Source organism: Oncorhynchus kisutch, linkage group LG1 (genome assembly GCF_002021735.2).
Source record: "Oncorhynchus kisutch isolate 150728-3 linkage group LG1, Okis_V2, whole genome shotgun sequence".
Taxonomy (NCBI): Eukaryota; Metazoa; Chordata; class Actinopteri; order Salmoniformes; family Salmonidae; genus Oncorhynchus; species Oncorhynchus kisutch.
The window spans coordinates 38,326,444-38,341,225 of NC_034174.2; the positions used below are offsets into that span (position 1 = coordinate 38,326,444).

A 14,782-nucleotide genomic window follows, 5' to 3' on the forward strand; every position below is an offset into this window, starting at 1 on the left:
GATGTCAGTGTCATAACGACCGTTCCACAGGTGCATGTTCATTAATTGTTTATGGATCATTTAACAAGCATGGGAAACAGTGTTTAAACCCGTTACGATGAAGATCTGTGAAGTTATTTGGATATCTACTAAATTATCTTTGAAAGACAGGGTCCCGCAAAAGGGCCGTTTCTTTTTTTGCTGAGTTAAAAGAGAGAGAAAGAAAGCGAGACTGATTAACACATGTGATCATGACATTGACCCTGTGTTCCCTCTCCCGGTCTGCCTCCTGCCTAAATTCTGCTTAGAGGAGGGGAGACTTTCAAAGTCACCGGCCGCCGCGCATCACAGCACTCTGAAGCTGTGAGGCGTGCCGCGCTGTTCCAAGTGGCCACTGCCTCCACTGCAGTGTGTGTGCCCCCATACGTGCCCTGTCGCAGGTCCAGATGGCACAGAACATAGAGTTAGGGGAGGAAGGGAAGAAGGAGAGAGAGGGAGTGAGAGAATGAGGTAGAGCTGCAAAGGAGGAGTGCAAATTAATTGCACAGGCTCAGTGGGGCTGCAGTGGTGGGGCTCAAGTTCATTAGCAGCTCTGTGGATGGAACCCAGAGCTAGCGTGCCAGTTTGTGTATGTGTGTGTGTGCCTGAGCATGTATGTGAGATGATTAACAAACAACCTCATGTTTTAATCATCCAAAATTCCAAAACAAGCCCCAGTTTTCACCTTATTTTTGAAAGCCCCCCAAAAAAAGGAAGTATACTTTTGAGAGAGAGAGAGATCATTTCTGCGTTCACAGCGGAGTGAAAACAAGGATATCCCCCAAGCATTCTGATTTCTAGGTAACTGTTTCACTGCATTTCCCAGAGGTGTCCAATAATATATGAGAAGCACAGAAAGGGGTCTTCACAACAGGTGACTGCCAATGAGTAGTCATCTGTTCCTTTATATACTTTTCTCAAAGTCACATAATCTTCTATTTGTACACGACTGCAAAAGCCCTCACACAGAAAAGAGTGAGATGGAGAGCCATGGTGGACACCCTTTGTTACCAAAGGGTCCAAGAGGATTAAGTCAAGTCACCCTACTGCATAGCAGAGAGGAAGAGTAGGTACCGTCACATCCTTAAAGTAGCTGCCAATGTCATTCCTCATACTGACAGAGCCAATCAATAAGAGTGCATTTGTTCAGATGTGGACCTGAAGACTAATGGCCATGCAGTATGCAGGAGAGCAGACATGTAGAATGAATGTGACGATCCTTTACGTGGATTTGTGTTAATCTTAAATGGCACCCTTATTCCCTATGTAGTGCACACATTTTAAAACAGGACCCATAGGGTATAGGGAGCCAGTTGAGAGGCAGACAAGGTTTTGAGATGGGTTGAGGGTCGTACATGTACCAGTGTGCACTCCAGGATGAGACTAGCTACCTTTGTGCACTAGACACCCCAAGGCCAGACTGTCTACCAGAGACCCAGGATGCCTCCCAAATAGCACCCTGTTCAAAAGTAGTGCAGGGAATAGGGTGCCATTTGGAACATAACCCCACACAACACAGGCACTTAAACACATGTCAATATACTAAAGAAGACTGGAGTGATGGATGGGAAATAAAAACATTAACAAGCAGATTCTGCAATGCACGCATGCATACATCGTGTATAACAGTTCCTCTATCCAGAGAACCGATTCCTGATTTGGGCAACAGGCAATCATCATACACACACGGCCACACAAACGATGACACTGACTCAATCAAAAGGGTCTTTGGAGGTCTGAGTAAAGCAGTGTTGAAGTCAAATCCAGTCAGACAATGTGATCCCTCATACACTGAATCCCTTCTCTCTGGACACACACCACCATTGAGGGAGTCTCCACAGGCACACATTATATACTGCCTGTGCTTTGCTGTGCGCACCGGCCACACCTGGTAACACAGCCACCACCACTTCCTTCCACTCTCACTCTGAGGGGAGATGAAAATCCCTTACCCCTTTTCTTTCAGTCTGTCTATCAGTCACTCCCTCTCTCCATCCCCCCCTTAATTCCCTCTCTCTTTCTAACCCTCCCTTCTCTCTCCAGCGTCACCGGCCAAATAGCATCTTGTCGCTTGCTGTTGCCATGGCAACCCTTCTTTCATAATTTGCCTGGGTCTTCGCACAACAAACGCTATCATACATACAGCAGTGTGAACACATTCATACAATTGTAACTGAGACACATTCAAACATAGGCTACACATACTAGAGCCCACATAAAACACTGAAAATGCTAGAAAATAAATGATTGACACTAACCAGGTTTCCATCCAACCTTTTTATGTGAGTAAAGTACATGTTGGATACCAAATGTCATAACAAGCCTGATGGAAAAAATTTGTCGGTAAACTTTCCAAATGTCAACAAAATACGCTACAGAAGGTGTAATCACAGAAATATCTGTCTCATTGTTCTTTCACTGGATGTATAAAAGGTGAAGCATCCGCTTGGCGTTTCCACTCACTACCAAATATGGTAGTGAGAGGAAGCCCATGGCGGGCAGTGGGACAAGATGGAACCAGATTGATATTAGCCGACATTCTGCAAATTTTCTAATCAATGAAACATTTGCTCTCAATACAGTTTTCAGTTACCAAAACTAGAATCTGCTAAGAACAGAGTGAACTAAGTTTTGCAGACTTTACAATTCGCAAAAGTTTTTTTTCAATGCGCTGTGTAGGAGTGCAAAGGCGAATTGAGTTATTGCACACACGCACTTCAGAGTAGGCGTTCCCTAACGAAAATATGCTGATAGATGCTAGAACTCGCCAATAGGATCTTGCTAGCGTGTGCTTGACTCTGCCCACGTCCTTGAATGTTCTGCCCACTAGGACTAATTTGTTCAAATAAGAAACTACAGGCAGTGGTCTATCTTGCTTTAGTTATACATCATTGTAATCGTTTTGTTTCGTTAAAATTAATTATGTGAGAAATGTCGGTGGAAACGCTTTTATGCGCAAATATTGATTTAATAACCATCATATCGAGGTAGACTTGGAGTCACGCAATGACATGTTGTGTGATCCTCCCAATACGACTAGTCGGGAAAGCATGCAGTTTATTAGACTACCGATTAAGTAAATTATGATGAACTTCACAGGGTGGTGAAAGTGCAGTGATGAGCTTGATGCTCCTATTCTGGTGACATGATCATCGCTGCTTGGCTGCAGCTTGACAAATGCAAATAATAGCGCTCTTTTGTCCATAATAATCTCATGTAGGCTAGATTAGGTTCGATTATTCGTTGGTTATTACTGCATTGTCGGAACTAGAAGCACAAGCATTTCGCTACACTCGCATTAACATCTGATAACCATGTGTATGTGACAAATAAAATTGGATTTGATTTGACACACACTGCATCTGTGAGCTGTTGGCTAGAGCGCACGTGCCAATACCAGAGTTGGCACACTCGCTATTAAACACAACATTGTTTTGTTGAGAAAAAACATCAGTACAGTTGAAAATGCGATGGAAACCCATCTCACTTGTCATTTCCCACAGCCTTTTATCTGCAACAATTCAATATGATGGAAACATATCTTCTGGGAAAATGCACATATTGTTTTTATGGCAGATTTTAGAATATTCGCATGAAAATCTGTCGCCAATTGGATGGAAACTTAGCTAATGCTGAGGGCTGAAATGCTTAAATGTCAACATTTTGTATTGATGATATGGATTATTTACTGAGTTAACTAAATATAATTCCAACATTGAAAATAGCCCAGAATTTTAAAAAATGAATGGAATTCATTTAAAGGGAAAGGGGGATACCTAGTCAGTTGTACAGCTGAATACCTCCAACTGAAATGTGCCTTCCCAACCCCTCTGAATCAGAGAGGTCCACGTCTCCGGTGCCCAGGGAACAGTGGATTATCTGCCTTGCTCAGGGGCTGAATGACAGATTTTACATTGTCAACTCAGGGATTCAATCCAGCAACCTTTCAGTTACTGGCCCAACACTCTAACCACTAGGCTACCTTTACAGTGGCTTGCAAATATATTTACCCTCTTGGCCTTTTTCTTATTTTATTTTGTTGCCTTACAACCTGGAATTAAAATAGATTTTTGAGGGGTTTATATCATTTGATTTACACAAAATGCCTACCACTTTGAAGATGCAAAATATTTTTTTATTGCGAAACAAACAAGAAATAAGACCAAAAAAACTGAACTTGAGCGTGCATAACTATTCACCCCCCCAAAGTTAATACTTTGTAGAGCCACCTTTTGCAGCAATTACAGCTGCAAGTCTCCTGGAGTATGTCTCTATAAGCTTGGCACATCCAGCCCCTGGGATTTTTTGCCCATTCTTCAAGGCAAAACTGCTCCAGCTCTTTCAAATTGAATGGGTTCTGCTGGTGTTGCGCAATATTTAAGTCATACCACAGATTCTCAATTGGATCGAGTTTTGGGCTTTGACTCTGCCATTCCAAGACATTTAAATGTTTCCCCTTAAACCACTTGTGTGTTGCTTTAGCAGAATGTTTAGGGTCATTGTCCTGCTGGAAGGTGAACCACCGTCCCAGTCTCAAATCTCTGGAAGACTGAAACAGGGTTCCCTCAAGAATTTCCCTGTATTTAGCACCATCCATCATTCCCTCAATTCTGACCAGTTTCCCAGTCCCTGCCGATGAAAAACATCCCCACAGCTTGATGCTGCCACCACCATTCTTCACTGTGTGGATGGTGTTCTCGGGTGATGAGAGGTGTTTGGTTTGCGCCAGAAATAGCGTTTTCAGTGATAGCCAAAAAGCTCAATTTTAGACTCATCTGACCAGAGTACCTTCTTCCATATGTTTGGGGAGTCTCCCACGACCTTTTGGCGAACACCAAACGTGTTTGCTTATTTTTTTTCTTTAAGCAATGGCTTTTTTCTGGCCACTCTTCCGTAAAGCCTAGCTCTGTGGAGTGTACGGCTTAAAGTGGTCCTATGGACAGATACTCCAATCTCTGCTGTGGAGCTTTGCAGCGCCTATAGGGTTATCTTTGGTCTCTTTGTTACCTCTCTGATTAATGCCCTCCTTGCCTGGCCTATGAGTTTTGGTGGGTGGCCCTCTTGGCAGATTTGTTGTGGTGCCATATTCTTTAAAAAAAACAAAATCTAAACAGATTTTAAAAAATGGTGCTCTGTGGGATGTTCAAAGTTTCTGATATTTTTTTATAACTCAACCCTGATCTGTACATCTCCACATCTTTGCCCCTGACCTGTTTGGAGAGCTCCTTGGTCTTCATGGTGCTGCTTGCTTAGTGGTGTTGCAGACTCTGGGGCCTTTCAGAACAGGTGTATATATATACCGAGATCATGTGACACTTACAGTGGGAAGAACACGTATTTGATACACTGCCGATTTTGCAGGTTTTCCTACTTACAAAGCATGAAGAGGTCTGTAATTTTTATCATAGGTACACTTCAACTGTGAGAGACGGAATCTAAAACAAAAATCCAGAAAATCCCATTGTATGATTTTTAAGTAATTAATGAGCATTTTATTGCATGACATAAGTATTTGATCACCTACCAACCAGTAAGAATTCCGGCGCTCACAGACCTGTTCGTTTTTCTTTAAGAAGCCCTCCTGTTCTCCATTCATTACCTGTATTAACTGCACGTGTTTGAACTTGTTACCTGTATAAAAGACACCTGTCCACACACTCAATCAAACAGACTCCAACCTCTCCACAATGGCCAAGACCAGAGAGGGTGTAAGGACATCAGGGATACAATTGTAGACTTTCACAAGGCTGGGATGGGCTACAGGACAATAGGCAAGCAGCTTGGTGAGAAGGCAACAACTGTTGGTGCAATTATTAGAAAATGGAAGAAGTTCAAGATGACGGTCAACAGCCTCAGTCTGGGGCTCCATGCCAGATCTCACCTTGTGGGGCATCAATGATCATGAGGAAGGTGAGGGATCAGCCCAGAACTACACGGCAGGACCTGGTCAATGACCTGAAGAGAGCTGGGACCACAGTCTCAAAGAAAACATTTGTAACACACTACGCCGTCATGGATTAAAATCCTGCAGCGCACGCAAGGTCCCCCTGCTCAAGCCAGCGCATGTCCAGGCCCGTCTGAAGTTTGCCAATGACCATCTGGATGATCCAGAGGAGGAATGGGAGAAGGTCATGTGGTCTGATGAGACAAAAATAGAGCTTTTTGGTCTAAACTCCACTCGCCGTGTTTGGAGGAAGAAGAAGGATGAGTACAACCCCAAGAACACCATGGAGGTGGAAACATTTTCTGCAAAGGGGACAGGACGACTGCACCGTATTGAGGGGAGGATCGATGGGGCCATGTATCGAGAGATCTTGGCCAACAACCTCCTTCCCTCAGTAAGAGCATTGAAGATGGGTCGTGGCTGAGTCTTCCAGCATGACAACGTCCCGAAACACACAGCCAGGGCAACTAAGGAGTGGCTCCGTAAGAAGCATCTCAAGGTCCTGGAGTGGCCTAGCCAGTCTCCAGACCTGAACCCAATAGAAAATCTTTGGAGGGAGCTGAAAGTCCGTATTGCCCAGCGACAGCCCCAAAACCTGAAGGATCTGGAGAAGGTCTGTATGGAGGAGTGGGCCAAAATCCCTGCTGCAGTGTGTGCAAACCTGGTCAAGAACTACAGGAAACGTATGATCTCTGTAATTGCAAACAAAGGTTTGCAAATATTAAGTTCTGCTTTTCTGATGTATCAAATACTTGTCATGCAATAAAATGTTAATTAATTACTTAAAAATCATACAAATGTGATTTTCTGGATTTTTGTTTTAGATTCCGTCTTTCATAGTTGAAGTGTACCTATGATACAAATTACAGACCTCTACATACTTTGTAAGTAGGAAAACTTGCAAAAATCAGCAGTGTATCAAATACTTGTTCTCCCCACTGTACATTGCACACGGGTGGACTTTATTTAACTAATTATGTGACTTCTGAATGTAATTGGTTGCACCAGATCTGATTTATGGGCTTCATAGCAAAGGGGGTGAATACATATGCACGCACCACTTTTTCGTTTGTTATTTTTTTTAAACAAGTAACTTTTTCCTTTCACGTCACAAGTTTGGACTATTTTGTGTATGTCCATTACATGAAATCCAAATAAAAATACATTTAAATGACAGGTTGTAATGCAACAAAATAGGAAAAACACCAAGGGGGTGAATACTTTTGCAAAACACTGTACTTCAACTATAACTGACACCATCTGAAATAAAATAGAAATGCCCCCCAAAATGTAAATAGATTTCAGCTCCTTTTCACCCAATTGTAATGTGGAGTCATTGAGTGAATGGGGTCCATTAGGACTTTGTTTGACTCTGCAAGCAGAGCAGGAAGTTACTCCTTCTGTCCCAAATCCCTCACCCCCTGCCCTCTTACTCCTCCTCCTATCCATCCCTCAGAAGAACACAGCTCTGTGTACTCCCATGCTTAATTATTCATGTGCCGCTTACTCCTGACAAATTATTCAGCACTTAGACCAATCTTACATACTCCTTCAAATCAGTCTACAATAGCACATTCACAAAATATAGTGAAATCTGAATATGTTATTACATTGGGCTTGATCACATTTTCTTGTGACTCCTTGGAGTTAGAGAAATTTAGGCCAAGTAGGTTTTCATTGGCGGAACCATCACTCTTGGGAGTAGGTGAAGCATACGCAGGTTGTCCTCTCCCTTATTTAACCTCTTTCATACCCTAACGCTCATTTTACTGTGCTCCCGAGTGGTGCTGCGGTCTAACGCATTCAGTGCTAGAGGCTTCACTACAGTCCCTGGTTTCACTACAGACCCTGGTGTCATTGATAACAATGGCGCGGGAATGATATACTTCTTCGGTAACAGACCCAGATCCCCGTGATTTGCATGAAGAGGCGGAGAAAAAGGGGTCAGAGGGCGGGCTGCCTTCTGAGAATTCGTAGGAGATTGAATAAACCTCCACTTCCTTCCATTATGCTAGCAAAATGTGCAATCTTTGGAGAATAAAATAGATGACCTAGGCACCCTACAATCAAATCAAAATTTCTCACCTGCGCCGAATACAACAGTGAAATGCTTACTTACAGGCTCTAACCAATAGCGCAAAAAAATATTAGGTGAACAATAGGTAAGTAAAGAAATAAAAACAACAGTAAAAAGACAGTGAAAAACCATAGCGTGGCTTAGCCCCAGTGATATACTGGGCCGTACGCACTACCGTCTGTAGTGCCTTGCGGTCGGAAGCCAAGCAATTGCCGTACCAGGCAGTGCTGCAACCAGTCAAGATTCTCTCGATGTTGCAGCTGTAGAACCTTTCGAGGCTATATACAGTAGCGAGGCTATAAACGTAGCGAGGCTACATACAGCCCCGTCGATGAGAATGGGGGCGTGCTCGGTCCTCCTTTTCCTGTAGTCCACAATCATCTCCTTGGTCTTGGTTATGTTAAGGGATAGGTTGTTATTCTGGCACCACCCGGCCAGGTCTCTGACCTCCTCCCTATAGGCTGTCTCGTCATTGTCGGTGATCAGGCCTACCACTGTTGTGTCGTCTGCAAACTTAATGATCTAAACTTGATGCCCTCAATCTCACACAAATTATCAATGAACCTACCAGGTACAACCCCAAATCCGTAAACACGGGCACCCTCATAGATATCATCCTAACCAACCTGCCCTCCAACTACACCTCTGCTGTCTTCAACCAGGATCTCAGCGATCACTGCCTCATTGCCTGCGTCCGTAATGGGTCTGACTACCCCCCCATCATTGTCAAACACTCCCTAAAACACTTTCTAATCGACCTGGCCCGGGTATCCTGGAAGGGTATTGACCTCATTCCGTCAGCAGAGGATGCCTGGTTATTCTTTAAAATTGCTTTCCTCACAATCTTAAATAATCCTGCCACATAAAAAAAAATTTGAACCAGGAACAGACATAGCCCTTGGTTCACTCCAGACCTGTCTGCCCTTGACCAGCACAAACACATCCTGTGGCGTACTGCATTAACATCGAATAGCCCCCGTGATATGCAACTTTTCAGGGAAGTTAGGAACCAATATACACAGGCAGTTAGGAAAGTAAAGGATAGCTGTTTCAAACAGAAATTTACATCCTGTAGCACAAACTCCAAAAAGTTCTGGGACACTATAGTCCATGGAGAATAAGAGCACCTCCTCCCAGCTGCCCACTGCACTTAGGCTAGGAAACACTGTCACCACCAATAAATCCACGATAATTGAACATTTCAATAAGCATTTCTCTACGGCTGGCCATGCTTTCCACCTGGCTACCCCTACCCAGGTCAACAGCCCTGCACCCCCCACAGGAACTTGCCCAAGCTTCCCCCATTTCTCCTTCACCCAAATCCAGATAGCTGATGTTCTGAAAGCGCTGCAAAATCTGGACCCTTACAAATCAGCCAGGCTAGACAATCTGGACCCTCACTTTCTAAATGTATCTGCCGAAATTGTTGCAACCCCTATTACTAGCCTGCTCAACCTCTCTTTCGTATCGTCTGAGATCCCCAAAGATTGGAAAGCTGCAGCGGTCATCCCCTTCTTCAAATGGGAGACACTCTAGACCTATATCTATCCTACCCTGTCTTTCTAAGGTCTTCAAAAGCCAAGTTAACAAACAGATAACCGACCATTTCGAATTCCACCATACATTCTCCACTATACAATCTGGCTTCCGAGCTGGTCATGGGTGCACCTCAACCACGCTCAAGGTCCTAAACAATATCATAACCGCCATCGATAAGAGACATTACTGTGCAGCTGTATTCATCGACCTGGCCAAGGCTTTCGACTCTGTCAATCAACACATTCTTATCGGCAGACTTAACAGCCTTGGTTTCTCAAATGACTGCCTCGCCTGGTTGACCAACTACTTCTCAGATAGAGTTCAGTGTGTCAAATCGGAGGGCCTGTTGTCCGGACCTCTGGCAGTCTCTATGGGGGTGCCACAGGGTTCAATTCTCAGGCTGACTCTTTTCTCTGTATACATCAATGATGTCGCTCTTGCTGCTGGTGATTCCCTGATCCACCTCTACGCAGACGACACCATTCTATATACTTCTGGCCCTCTTTGGACACTGTGCTAACTAACCACCAGACGAGCTTCAATGCCATTCAACTCTCCTTCCGTGGCCTCCAACTGCTCTTAAATGCAAGTTAAACTAAATGCATGCTATTCAACTGATCGTTGCCTGCACCTACCTGCCCGTCCAGCATCACTACTCTGGACGGTTCCGACTTAGAATATGTGGACAACTACAAATACCTAGGTGTCTGGTTAGACTGTAAACTCTCCTTCCAGACTCACAACTAAGCATCTCCAATCCAAAATTAAATCTAGAATCGGCTTCCTATTTCGCAACAAAGCATCCTTCACTCATGCTGCCAAACATACCCTCGTAAAACTGACTATCCTACCAATCCTTGACTTCAGCGATGTCATTTACAAAATAGCCTCCAACACTCTACTCAGCAAATTAGATAGTCTATCACAGTGCCATCCTTTTTGTCACCAAAGCCCCAAATACTACCCACCACTGCGACCTGAATGCTCTCGTTGGCTGGCACTCGCTACATATTCATCGCCAAACCCCACTGGCTCCAGGTCATCTATAAGTCTTTGCTAGGTAAAGCCCCGCCTTATCTCAGCTCACTGGTCACCAAAGCAGAACCCACCCGTAGCACGCACTCCAGCAGGTATATTGCACTGGTCACCCCCAAAGCCAATTCCTCTTTTGGCAGCCTCTCCTTCCAGTTCTCTGCTGCCAATGACTGAAACAAACTGCAAAAATCACTGAAGCTGGAGACTCTTATCTCCCTCACTAACTTTAGCAACAGCTGTCAGAGCAGCTCACTGCACCTGTACATAGGCCATATGTAAATAACCCATCCAACTACCTCATCCCCATACTGTTATTTATTTATTTGGCTCCTTTGCACCCCAGTATCTTTACTTGCACATTCATTTTCTGCACATCTATCACTCCAGTGTTTAATTGCTATATTGTTTCACCACTATGGCCTATTTATTGCCTTACCTGACTTATCCTACCTCATTTTCATACACTGTATATAGACTTTTTCTATTGTATTATTGACTGTATGTTTGTTTATTCCATGTGTAACTCTGTGTTGCTGTTTGTGTCACACTGCTTTGCTTTATCTTGTCCAGGTCGCAGTTGTAAATGAGAACTTGTTCTCAACTAGCTTACCTGGTTAAATAAAGGTGGAAAAAAAGGGAAAAAAAGAAGATTAAACTACCAACGGGATATTCAAACCTGTAATATCTTAAGCTTCACAGAGTCGTGGCTGAAGACACTATCAACATACAGCTGGCTGGTTATACGCTGTACCAGCAGGATAGAACAGCAGCGTCTGGTAAGCCTAGTGGACTATGTGGACTATGTATTTTTGTAAATAACAGCTGGTGCACTATAACTAAGGAAGTTTCGAGCAATTGCTTAATGTTCGCCTGGGGTAGAGTATCTCATGAAAAGCTGTAGATTACACTAAATACCTAGAGAGTTTTCATCTGTATTTTTCATAGTTGTTTACATACCACCACAGACTGAGGCTGGCACTAAGACAGCATTGAATGAGCTGTATTCTGCCATAAGCAAACAAGGAAACACTCACCTAGAGGCGGCGCTCCCAGTAGCTGGGGACTTTAATGCAGGAAAACTTAAATCTGTTTTACCAAATTTCTATCAGCATGTTAAATGTGCAAACAGAGGGGAAGATTTTTTTTAAAATTATTCTAAAAAAATCTGGACCACCTTTACTCCACACACAGAGACACATACAATGCTCTCCCTAGCCCTCCATTTGGCAAATCTGACCATAATGCTATCCTCCTGATTACAAGCAAACATTTTAAAAGTTAGCCCCAGTGACTCGATCAATAAAAAAGTGGTCAGATGAAGCTGATGCTAAGCTATAGGAATGTTTTGCTAGCACAGACTGGAATATGTTCCCGGGATTCCTCCAATGGCATTGAGGAGTACACTACATCAGTCATTGGCTCCATCAAACACGCATCAATGACGTCGTCCCCACAGTGACCGTACGTACCCCAACCAGAAGCCATGGATTACAGGCAACATCTGCACTGAGCTAAAGGCTAGAGCTGCTGCTTTCAAGGAGCGGGACTCTAACCCGGAAGCTTATAAGAAATCCTGCTATGCCCTCCGACGAACCATCAAACAGGCAAAGCATCATTACAAGACTAAGATCGAATCGTACTACACCGGCGCTGACGCTCGTCGGATGTGGCAGGGCTTGCAAACCATTACAGACTACAAAGGGAAGCACAGCCGAGAGCTGCCCAGTAACACGAGCCTACCAGACGAGCTAAACTACTTCTATGCTCGCTTCGAGGCAAATAACACTGAAACATGAGAGCACCAGCTGTTCAGGAAGACTGTGTGATCACGCTCTCCGCAGCTGATGTGAGTAAGACCTTTAAACAGGTCAACATTCATAAGGCCGCGGGGCCAGACAGATTACCAGGACGTGTACTGTGAGCATGCGCTGACCAACTGGCAAGTGTCTTCCCTGACAATTTCAACCTCTCCCTGTCTGTAATACCAACATGTTTTAAGCTGACCACCATAGTGCCTGTTCCCAAGAACACTAAGGTAACCTGCCTGAATGACTATTGACCCATAGCACTCACGTCTGTAGCCATCAAGTGCTTCGAAAGGCTGGTCATGGCTCACATCAACACCATTATCCCAGAAATCCTAGACCCACTCCAATTTGCATACCGCTCCAACAGATGATGCAATCTCTATTGCACTCCACACTGCCCTTTTCCATCTGGACAAAGGAACACAAACTCATCAAAAAAAGAAGCGTCCTCTCACTGTCAACTGCATTCATTTTCAGAAAACTTAACATGTGTAAATATTTGTATGAACATAAGATTCAACAACTGAGACATAAACTGAACAAGTTCCACAGACATGTGTCTAACAGAAATTGAATAATGTGTCCCTGAACAAAGGGGGGGTAAAAATCAAAAGTAACAGTCAGTATCTGGTGTGGCCACCAGCTGCATTAAGTACTGCAGTGCATCGCCTCCTCATGGACTGCACCAGATTTGCCAGTTCTTGCTGTGAGATGTTACCCCGCTCCTCCACCAAGGCACCTGCAGCATCCCAGACTTTTCTGGGGGGAATGGCCCTAGCCTTCACCCTCCGATCCAACAGGTCCCAGACGTGCTCATTGGGATAGAGATCTGGGCTCTTCGATGGCCATGGCAGAACACTGACATTCCTGTCTTTAAGAAATCACACACAGAACGAGCAGTATGGCTGGTGGCATTGTCATGCTGGAGGGTCATGTCAGGATGAGCCTGCAGGAAGGGTACCACGTGAGGGAGGAAGATGTCTTCCCTGTAACGCACAGCATTGAGATTGCCTGCAATGATAAGCTCAGTCCGATGATGCTGTGACACACCGCCCCAGACTATGACAGACCCTCCACCTCCAAATCGATCCTGCTCCAGAGTACATGCCTCGGTGTAACGCTCATTCCTTCGACGATAAATGTCAATCCGACCATCACCCCTGGTGAGACAAAACCGCGACCCATCAGAAGAGCACTTTTTGCCAGTCCTGTCTGGTCCAGCGATGGTGGGTTTGTGCCCATAGGCGCCGTTGTTGCCGGTGATGTCTGGTGAGTACCAGTCTTACAACAGGCCTACAAGCCATAATTTGCAAATAAATTCATTAAAAATCCTACAATGTGATTTTCTGGATTTTTTTTCTCATTTTGTCTGTCATAGTTGAAGTGTACCTATGATGAAAATTACAGGCCTCTCTCATCTTTTTAAGTGGGAGAACTTGCACAATTGGTGGCTGACTAAATACTTTTTTGCCCCACTGTACATACGGACAGTGAGGCGACTTGGAACCTGAACCAAGACAGGTGGGCCTTTTCTTCACCAGATTTGATTTCACGCTGACATATCACCCAGGTAAAAAATACATCAAAGCCGATGCCCTGTCCTGTCTCAACAATTCGGGAGATGTTCCTGTCTTTAGTGCACCCATAACTTCGCCCTCTCGAGTTGTAGCCCCCGTGCTCTGGGATGTAGACATCTTTACCCGTTCCGTGCCTCAGCATCCCTGCTCTTATCTGTCCATTGATTTTGGCACTGATCTCCCCTCTTCTGATGGTTTTACCACCATTTTTGTGATAGTGGACAGATTATCTAAATCATGCCATTTCATCCCCCTCTCTGGTCTCCCTACCACTATCCAGGTCACTGAGGCAGTGTTCCAGCAGGTCTTCCAGCACTGTCGCCTTCCAGAGGATATCATCTCCGATCGTGGCCCCCTATTCACATCACGTGTATGGAAGGCCTTCATTCCTGAGGAGCCATTATCAGGACCGGCAGGGGGAGCGGCCCAGATTCCTTCCCTGGGCTGAATATGTCCAGAATTCATTGCGACACTCCTCCACCGGGCTGACTTCCTTCCAGTGTGTTCTGGGTTACCAGCCAGCCCTGGCTCCGTGGACTCCGAGCCAGACCTAAGCTCCTGCGGTGGACGAGTGGATCAGGCGCGCAGAAGTGGTATGGAACGATTCCCATGTGAGACTCCAGCACGCCATACGCTGTCAGAAAGAGCAGGCGGATTGCCACCGCAGAGAGGCGCCACCCTGGTGATCGCGGCGGGCTCTCCACCAGGAACCTTCCTCTCCGCCTGCCCTGTAAGAAGTCCTGTGGGGCTGTTCAAGGTCCTCTGGATGGTCAATGAGGTAATT

At 44.8% G+C, this 14,782-nt stretch overlaps 1 protein-coding gene across 4 annotated transcripts in view; it reads right to left on the minus strand.

Moving 5' to 3' along the window:
• The window catches only part of LOC109894670 (arf-GAP with GTPase, ANK repeat and PH domain-containing protein 1), a 54,847-nt gene that overhangs the window by 16,122 nt on the left and 23,943 nt on the right, over nt 1–14,782 (minus strand). The gene's annotated exons all lie outside the window — the stretch shown is intronic.